We start from the raw sequence: 10,100 nt of genomic DNA on the forward strand, positions 1-10,100 counted from the left end.
TGTTGTTGCTGTTGTTGCTGTTGTTGTTGCTGTTGTTGCTGTGTTGTTGTTGTTGCTGTTGTTGTTGCTGTTGTTGTTGTTATTGTTGTTGTTGTTGTTGTTGTTGTTGTTGTTGTTGTTGTTGCTGTTGTTGTTGTTGTTGTTGTTGTTGTTGTTGTTGTTGCTGCTGCGTTATGACAACACGGTTGATGTAGTCGTACATCTTCATGATCCGACCGATCCAAGTACCGAACGTACGACACCTCCGAGTTCAGCACACGTTCAGCTCGATGACGATCCCCGGACTCCGATCCAGCAAAGTGTCGGGGATGAGTTCCGTCAGCACGACGGCGTGGTAACGATGATGATGTTCTACCGGCGCAGGGCTTCGCCTAAACTCCGCGACGATATGATCGAGGTGGAATATGGTGGAGGGGGGCACCGCACACGGCTAAGGAACGATCACGTAGATCAACTTGTGTGTCTATGGGGTGCCCCCTGCCCCTGTATATAAAGGAGGGAGGGGGGAGGTGCGGCCGGCCAGGAGGGGCGCGCCAGGAGGAGTCTTCCTCCCACCAGGAGTAGGACTCCCTCCTTCCTTGTTGGAGTAGGAGAGAAGGAAAGAGGGGGAGAGGAGGAAGGAAAAGGGGGCTGCACCCCTTGTCCAATTCGGACCAGAGGGGGGCTGCGCACCCAACGAGGAGCAGAAGGAAATGACAAGTGGTTTGCAGCAAGATAATTTCTGCAAACACTGAAACTGTCAGTAACAGGTAGTTTGATCGCAAGATAATTTGTAACAGACAAATACTGGTAACAGTAAATAAAGTGTAGCAAAGTAGCCCTCCTTTTTGTAGCAAAGGACATGCCAAAATGATCTATTATAATAAGCAAACATTCTTGAGGGCACACGGCAATTTCGTCTAGTCACTTTCATCATGTTGGTTTGATTCACGTTCGCTACTTTGATAATTTGATATGTGGGTGACCGGTGCTTGGGTGCTATTCTTACTTGAAAAAACCTTCCACTTATGATTAACCCCCTCGCAAGCATCCGCAACTATGAGAAAAGTATTAAGACAAAATCTAACCATAGCATTAAACATATGGATCCAAATCAGTCCCTTACAAAGTACTCCCTCCGTCCCAAAATAAGTGACTCAAAAATGACTCAACTTTGTACTAATGTTAGTACAAAGTTGAGTAAGTTTTGAGTCACTTATTTTGGGATGGAGGGAGTAGTGCATAAACTAGGGTTAAGCTTCTGTCACTCTAGCAACCCATCATCTAATAACTACTCCACATTGCATTCCCTTAGGCCCAAAGATGGTGAAGTGCTATGTAGTCGACGTCCATATGACACCACTAAGGGAATCACAACATACATATCATCAAAATATCAAAGACATATCAAATTCACATGATTACTTGCAATGTGACTTCTCCCGTGACCTCAAGAACAAAAGTAACTACTCACAAATAATATTCATGCTTACGATTAGAGGGGTATTAAATAGCATAATGTATCTGAACATATATGTTGGTACAATGATTGGCCCCTTATGTGTTGGAGTTTGTTGACATAAACAGTATAGGACTTATGTGTTTGCTAGTGCACACAGAGTAACAGGTCCCTGAAGTCATGAGGAGTTTGATGCAAACGATGAAGGTAATCTCCGTGCGCTACAGTGAAGGTTATCACTGAGGATAATGATAACAAGAGTGACCCCTCAAAAATTGCTGACGTAAAGCAATTGGTTCGGTACTCGTCCGAAGGAAGTGACTGTGACCGAGGAGATTGAAGACGAAGTGAAGACGTAGCATTTATTTCGTTCTTCTTCTTCTCTTTATTGAGTCATAGGACCACCATACTATTAAGAGGGGTGTAGCATTCAGAACTTTGATTCTCTGATGCTAAACCCAAATCCTATGAAAGTTGTGAGAGAAACCTCTTTGTGTTATGAGCAAATACTTGCTAGCAAGAGACTGAGATCTTTTTTGCTGCGAGAGATTTGTCTCAGACCGAGGATTTAGCATTATTTGTTCCTCAAGTAATGTTACCATTGCTCTTTGAAATCCGATCATTGAGAACGTGTCGGTCGGCCATTGGTTGGACCACGTGTCCAAAATGATCATTTCCCACCAGGGAAGGCTGCGGCTATAAATAGCCACCCCACGCCAGCGTAGTCCGGTGGCTGCTCCATTTGATTCTGAGAAGATTGTTGAGCAACCCCCTCTCTGAGTGATTTGAGTTTAAAATCCACCGAGAGAAAATCCCTAGATCCGAAAAATTAGATAGTGGTTCAACATCACTCGAAGCTAAGTCCAGTACGCTTCGCCTATTACTCTTGAGAGTTGCAAACCCTCTAGACGGTTAGGTGTCAATTTCTTCAGAGACCAAGAGTGATTGTGATTCTCGAAGAAGTCTGTAAAGGTTCAAAGATCACATCAAGTGTCTACCACGAGTGACCGACATTGGTTGACGAACCAATTGTCGAGAAGAATAGGGTGAAAATATTTTATCTTCCGTGTTAAGTCACAACCCCTCCAACCAGACATAGTCCTTGTGCAGAAGGACGAACTAGTCAAACAAATACCATGTCGCCATCGAGCATCACTGGTTTCATCCGTCCCTCCTCTTTCATTCATATTATCTCAGTCATGTGATTTGCTTTGGTGCTTCTATCAGTTTCCACTCAGTAGTTTATATTCGCTCACTGTTCTGTATGTTCATTCACTCCACTTCTGGGTTATGAGAGTTTTGAGATTTCCGAAGAAAATTTAAAACTCCCATTCACCCCCTCTGGTAGACATACTTCATTCCCACAGTTGGTATCAGAGCAAGGTACTCCTTGAATCTGCTCATTTTGGTCTAACAACCTTGGAGTTTAAGTATGTCTACAGTGAGCTACAAGTCGCACCTCAAGATTCCCATATTCGATGGGATGGAATACTCCTTCTGGAAGGAGAAGATGAAGATCTGTCTCTAAGCAATTGATGATGATATGTGGAATGTGGTGTAGAATGGAGTCACGCTTGAATTGCCCCAAGTCCCCAACGACCGAGAGAAGAGACTCATTCAACTGAATGCACAAGCCAAAGAAGAAATTGGTGGCCATCTCTCTCGTGCTCAATTTCTTCGTTATCGTTAGTGTGAATCTGCAAAGGAATTGTGGGACATTCTCGAAAAGATAAATGTGAAGGAAATATGCCTTAGAGGTAATAATAAAGTTGTTATTTTATATTTCCTTATTCATGATAAAGGTTTATTATTCATGATATAATTGTATTGATCAGAAACTGATACGTCTCCATCGTATCTACTTTTCCAAACACTTTTGCCCTTGTTTTGGACTCTAACTTGCATGATTTGAATGAAACTAACCCGGACTGACGCTGTTTTCAGCAGAACTGCCATGGTGTTATTTTTGTGCAGAAATAAAAGTTCTCGGAATGACCTGGAACTCCACAGAAGTTATTTTTGGAATTAATAAAAAATACTGGCGAAAGAATCAAGGCCAGGGGCCCACACCTGTCCACGAGGGCGGGGGGCGCCCCCCCTAGGGCGCGCCCACTGCCTCGTGGGCCCCCTAGAGCTCCACCGACCTCAACTCACACTCCATATATCCATGTTCGGGGAGAAAAAACCCAGAGAGAAGGATTCATTGTGTTTTACGATACGGAGCCGCCGCCAAGCCCTAAACTCTCTCGGGAGGGCTGATCTGGAGTCCGTTCGGGGCTCCGGAGAGGGGAATCCGTCGCCGTCATCATCATCAACCATCCTCCATCACCAATTTCATGATGCTCACCGCCGTGCATGAGTAATTCCATCGTAGGCTTGCTGGACGGTGATGGGTTGGATGAGATTTACCATGTAATCGAGTTAGTTTTATTAGGGTTTGATCCCTAGTATCCACTATGTTCCGAGATTGATGTTGCTATGACTTTGCTATGCTTAATGCTTGTCACTAGGGCCTGAGTGCCATGATTTCAAATCTGAACCTATTATGTTTTTATGAATATATGTGAGTTCTTGATCCTATCTTGCAAGTCTATAGTCACCATTATGTGTTATGATCCGTTAACCCCGAAGTGACAATAATCAGGATACTTACCGGTGATTACCGTAGTTTGAGGAGTTCATGTATTCACTAAGTGTTAATGCTTTGGTCTGGTACTCTATTAAAAGGACGCCTTAATATCCCTTAGTTTCCAATAGGACCCCGCTGCCATGGGAGGGTAGGGCAAAAGATGTTATGCAAGTTCTTTTCCATAAGCACGTATGACTATATTCGAAATACATGCCTACATTACATTGATGAACTGGAGCTAGTTCTATGTCACCCTATGCTATAACTATTACATGAGGAATCACATCCGACATAATTATCCATCACTGATCCAATGCCTACGAGCTTTTCACATGTTGATCTTTGCTTAGTTACTTTACCGTTGCCACTGTTACAATTACTACAAAACTGCTACTGTTACTTTTGCCACTGTTACCGTTACTTCCATACTACTTTGCTACTAAATACTTTGCTGCAAATATTAAGTTATCCAGGTGTGGTTGAATTGAAAACTCAACTGCTAATACTTGAGAATATTCTTTGGCTCCCCTTGTGTCGAATCAATAAATTTGGGTTGAATACTCTACCCTCGAAAACTGTTGCGATCCCCTATACTTGTGGGTTATCAAAAACTTAAATACATGTGTGAATACATAAACAAACACCGTGTCCCTAGTAAGCCTCTACTAGACTAGCTCATTGATCAAATATGGTTAAGGTTTCCAAACCATGGACATGAGTTGTCATTTTATAATGGGATCACATCATTAGGAGAATGATGTGATGGACAATACCCATCCGTTAGCTTATCATAATGACAGTTCAGTTTTATTGCTATTACTTTCTTCATGTCAAATACATATTCCTTCGACTATGAGATTATGCAACTCCCAGATACCGTAGGAATACCATGTATCCTATCAAATGTCACAACATAACTGGGTGATCATTAAGTTGCCCTACAAGTATCTCCAAAGGTGTTTGTTGAGTTGGCATAGATCGAGATTAGGATTTGTCACTCCGAGTATCGGAGAGGTATCTCTAGGCCCTCTCGGTAATACACATCATAAGCTTGCAGGAAAATGACTAAGGAGTTGGTCACGAGGTGATGTATTACGGAACGAGTAAAGAGACTTGTCGGTAACAATATTGAACTAGGTATAGAGATACCGACGATCGAATCTCGGGCAAGTAACATACCAATAGACAAAGGGAATTACATATATTGTCATAACAGTTCAACCGATAAAGGTCTTCATAGAATATGTAGGAACCAATATGGGCATCCAGGTTCCGCTATTGGTTATTGACCGGAGAGGTGTCTCGGTCATGTCTACATAGTCTCGAACCCGTAGTGTACGCACGCTTAACGTTCATTGACGATATAATGTTATATGAGTTATATGATTTGGTGAACGAATTTTGTTCGGAGTGCCGGATGTTATCACGAACATGACGAGGAGTCTCAAAATGGTCGATAGGTAAAGATTGATATATAGGACGATGATATTCGGACGCTGGTAGTGTTTCAGAGTGTACCAGGTGATTATCGGAGTACTTGAGGGGGTACCGGACACCCCGTTGAGGTTAGTGGGCCTATTGGGCCATAAGAGGGGAGCACACCAGCCCATAAGGGGCTGACGCACCCCCATGGCAGACGCCCTAGTGGGGAAAGGAAAGGGGTGGGGGGACTCAGCCTCCCCCTTCCTTCCTCTCCCCCCTTTCCTTTCCCCCTCCAACAAACATGGCAGGGGGGCGGCCAAGGGCAGGAGCCCAAGTAGGATTCAGACCTACTTGGGGTGCCCCTTGGCCACTCCCCTCTCCCTGCCACCTATATATATGAGGAGGGGCGCCTAGCACACCATAGACAATTGCATAGCCGTGTGCGACGCCCCCTACACCATTTACACCCCCGGTGATATTTTCGTAGTGCTTAGGCGAAGCCCTGCGGAGATAACTTCACCATCACCATCACCACGCCGTCGTGCTGCTGGAACTCATCTACCACCTTGCCGTCTTGCTGGATCAAGAAGACAGAGGATGTCACTGAGCTAAACGTGTGCAGAACGCGAAGTTGTTGTACGTTTGGTACTTGATCGGTTGGAGCACGAAGAAGTTCGACTACATAAACCGCGTTGTTAAACGCTTCCGCTTACGGTCTATGAGGGTACGTAGATACACTCTCCCCCTTGTTTTCTATGCTTCTCCATGGATATATCATTGCGTGTGCGTAGATTTTTTTTTGTTTTCCATGCAATGTTTCCCAACAGTGGCATCATGAGCCAGGTCTATGCGTAGATGATATGCATGAGTAGAACACGGAGAGTTGTGGGAGGTGATAGTCATACTAATTACCACCAATGTCTTATTTTGATTCAGCGGTATTGTTGGATGAAGCGGCCCGAACCAACCTTACATGTCCACGCACATGAGACCGGTTCCACTAACTGACAGGCAACTAGTTTTGCATAAAGGTGGATGGCGAGTGTCTGTTTCTCCTACTTTAGTTGAATCTAATTTGACTACGGCCGGTCCTTGAAGAAGGTTAAAACAGCAAACTTGACGAATCACTATTGTGGTTTTGCCGTAGGTAAGAATGGTTCTTGCTAGAAACCCATGGCAGGCACGCAAAACTTGCAACAACAAAGTACAGGACGTCTAACTTGTTTTTGCAGGGTATGTTGTGATGTGATATGGTCAAGACATGATGTGATATACGTTATCGTATGAGATGGTCATGTTTTGTAAGATATCAGGCAACCACCAGGAGCCTTATGGTTGTCTCTTTATTGTATGAAATGCAAACATCATGTAATTGCTTTACTTTATCTCTATGAGTTAGCAATAGTTGTTGAAGAAATAGTTGGCGAGACGACCATGAGGCAACGGTGGAGATAAAGGTGTCAAGCCGGTGACGATGGAGATCATGACGACGCTTTGGAGATGGAGATCAAAAGCACAAGATGATGATGGCAATATCATGTCACATATTTTGATCACATGTGATGTTTATCTTATATGCATCTTATTTTGCTTAGAACGACGGTAGCATTATAAGATGATCCCTTCAGTAAATTTCAAGGTAAAAGTGTTCTCCCTGAGTATGCATCGTTGCTACAGTTTGTCATTTTGAGACACCACGTGCTGATCAGGTGTGATAGACTCTACATTCACATACAACAGGTGTAAGACAATTTTACACATGCAGAATACTTGGGTTAAACTTGACGAGCCTAGCATGTACATACATGGCCTCGGAACACTTGAGACCGAAAGGTCGAACATGAATCATATAGTAGATATGATCAACATAGAGATGTTCACCATTGATGACTACCCCATCTCACGAGATGATCCGGCATTGGTTAGTTGATTTGGATCACGTATCACTTAGATGACTTGAGGGATGTATATTTAAGTGGGAGTTCTTAAGTAATTTGATTAACTGAACTTAATTTATCATGAACTCAGTCTTATAGTTTTGCATATCTATGTTGTAGATCGATGGTCCGAGCTACTGTTCCCCTGAATTTTAATGCGTTTCTAGAGAAAGCTAAGTTGAAAGATGAGGGTAGCAACTACACAGACTGGATCTGTAACTTGAGGATTATCCTCATTGCTGCACGGAAGAATTATGTCCTTGATGCACCGCTAGGTGACAAGCCCCCTCCCCTAATCTAGACGTGACAAACGCGGTCTAATGACTACTCTATAGTTCAGCATGCCATGCTTTACGGCTTAGAACCGGGACTTCAAAGATGTTTCGAACGTCATGGAGCATATGAGATGTTCCAAGAGTTGAAGTAAATATTTCAAGCAAATGCCCGGGTTGAGAGATATGAAGTCTCTAACAAGTTCTATAGCTGCAAGATGGAGGGGAACAGTTCTGTCAATGAACACATACTCAAAATGTCTGGGTATTATAATCACTTGACTCGGCTGGGAGTTGATCTTCTAGTTGATTGTGTCATTGACAGAGTTCTTCAATCACTGCCACCAAGCTACAAAGGCTTCGTGATCAACTATAATATGTAAGGGATGAACAAAGCAATTTCCGAGCTCTTCACAATGCTTAAGGCTGCGGAGGTAGAAATCAAGAAGGAGCATCAAGTTTTGATGGTTAACAAGACCAGTAGTTTCAAGAAAAAGGGCAAGGAATAAAAGGGAACTTCAAGAAGAATTGCAAGCAAGTTGCCACTCCCGGGAAGAAGCCCATAGTTGAACCCAAGCCTGAAACTGAGTGCTTCTACTGCAAAGGGACTAGTCACTGGAAGCGGAACTACCCCAAATACTTGGCTGATAAGAAGGATGTCAAAGTGAACAAAGGTATATTTGATATACATGTTATTGATGTGTACCTTACTAATTCTTGTAGTAGCGCCTGGGTATTTGATATTGGTTCAGTTGCTCATATTTGTAACTCAAAACCGGAGCTACGGATTAAATGAAGATTGGCTAAGGACGAGGTGACGATGCGCGTCGGGAATGGTTCCAAGGTCGATGTGATCGCCGTCGGCCCGCTACCTCTACATCTACCTTCTGGATTAATTTTAGACCTGAATAATTGTTATTTGGTGCCAACATTGATCATGAACATTATATATGGATGTTGTTTAGTGTGAGACGGTCATTCATTTAAATCAGAGAATAATGGTTGTTCTATTTATATGAGTAATATCTTTTATGGTCATGCACCCTTGAAGAGTGGTATATTCTTGTTGAATCACGATCATAGTGATACACATATTCATAGTATTGATGCCAAAAGATGCAAAGTTGATAATGATAGTGCAACATATTTGTGGCGCTGCCGTTTAGGTCATATTGGTGTAAAGCGCATGAAGAAACTCCATACATATGGACTTTTGGAATCACTTGATTATGAATCATTTGGTACTTGCGAACCATGCCTCATGGGCAAGATGGCTAAAACTCCGTTCTCCAGAACAATGGAGAGAGCTAATGACTTATTGGAAATAATACATACCGATGTATGCGGTCCGATGAGTATTGAGGCACACGGCGGGTATCATTATTTTCTGACCTTCACAGATGATTTAAGAAGATATGGGTATATCTACTTAATGAAACACAAGTCTAAAACATCTGAAAAGTTCAAGGAATTTCAGAGTGAAGTGGAGAATCATTGTAACAAGACAATAAAGTTTCTATGACATGATCGCGGAGGCGAATATTTGAGTTATGAGTTTGTCCTTCATTTAAAACAATGTGGAATTGTTTCACAACTCACGCCACCTGGAACACCACAGTGTAATGGTGTGTCCAAACATTGTAACCATGCTTTATTATATATGGTGCGATCTATGATGTCTCTTACTGATTTACCACTATCATTTTGGGGATATGCATTAGAGACAACTGCATTCACGTTAAATAGGGCACCGTCTAAATCCATTGAGACGACATCGTATGAACTGTGGTTTGGCAAGAAACCTAAGTTGTCGTTTCTTAAAGTTTGGGGTTGCCACACTTATGTCAAAAGGCTTCAACCTGATAAGCTTGAACTGAAATCGGAGAAGTGCGTCTTCATAGGATACCCTAAGGAAACAATTGGGTACACACTACAAAAAAAATACACATCCGTGACATTTTGGGCCGAACGAATTTTTTTCTGTCATACTTATGACACTTCTATGATGATAATTGTGACAAAATCCGGTATCATCATAGATGTGGTGGGATCCTACTTCTATGACAAAAAATCATGACAGAAAATGGGCTTTTCATCCTGGGCAGGTCGGAGACGCAGCCGCGTGACATTCTTTGGGCCGTCCATGACAGAAAAAACCATGGTAGAAGCGAGGGCGAGGAAAATATCGGGGAGTTCCCAGTTACGGTGGGTGGTCGAGGGAAGAGCGATGCGCGTTTCTCTTGTACCGTACGCGTGTGGGTGCGAGGCGTTGGGCTCTAACTAAACCCGAGCGATTGCACTAGAGGCTACGCGCTACTGAACCCGAGCGATCGAGCGATTCCTTCGCTACTACTGCTAACTGAAGCCGATCGATGCTGCCTCTGGATGAACAATGAGCGTTC

This window comes from Triticum dicoccoides, chromosome 7B (genome assembly GCF_002162155.2).
Source record: "Triticum dicoccoides isolate Atlit2015 ecotype Zavitan chromosome 7B, WEW_v2.0, whole genome shotgun sequence".
In the NCBI taxonomy this organism is placed as follows: Eukaryota; Viridiplantae; Streptophyta; class Magnoliopsida; order Poales; family Poaceae; genus Triticum; species Triticum dicoccoides.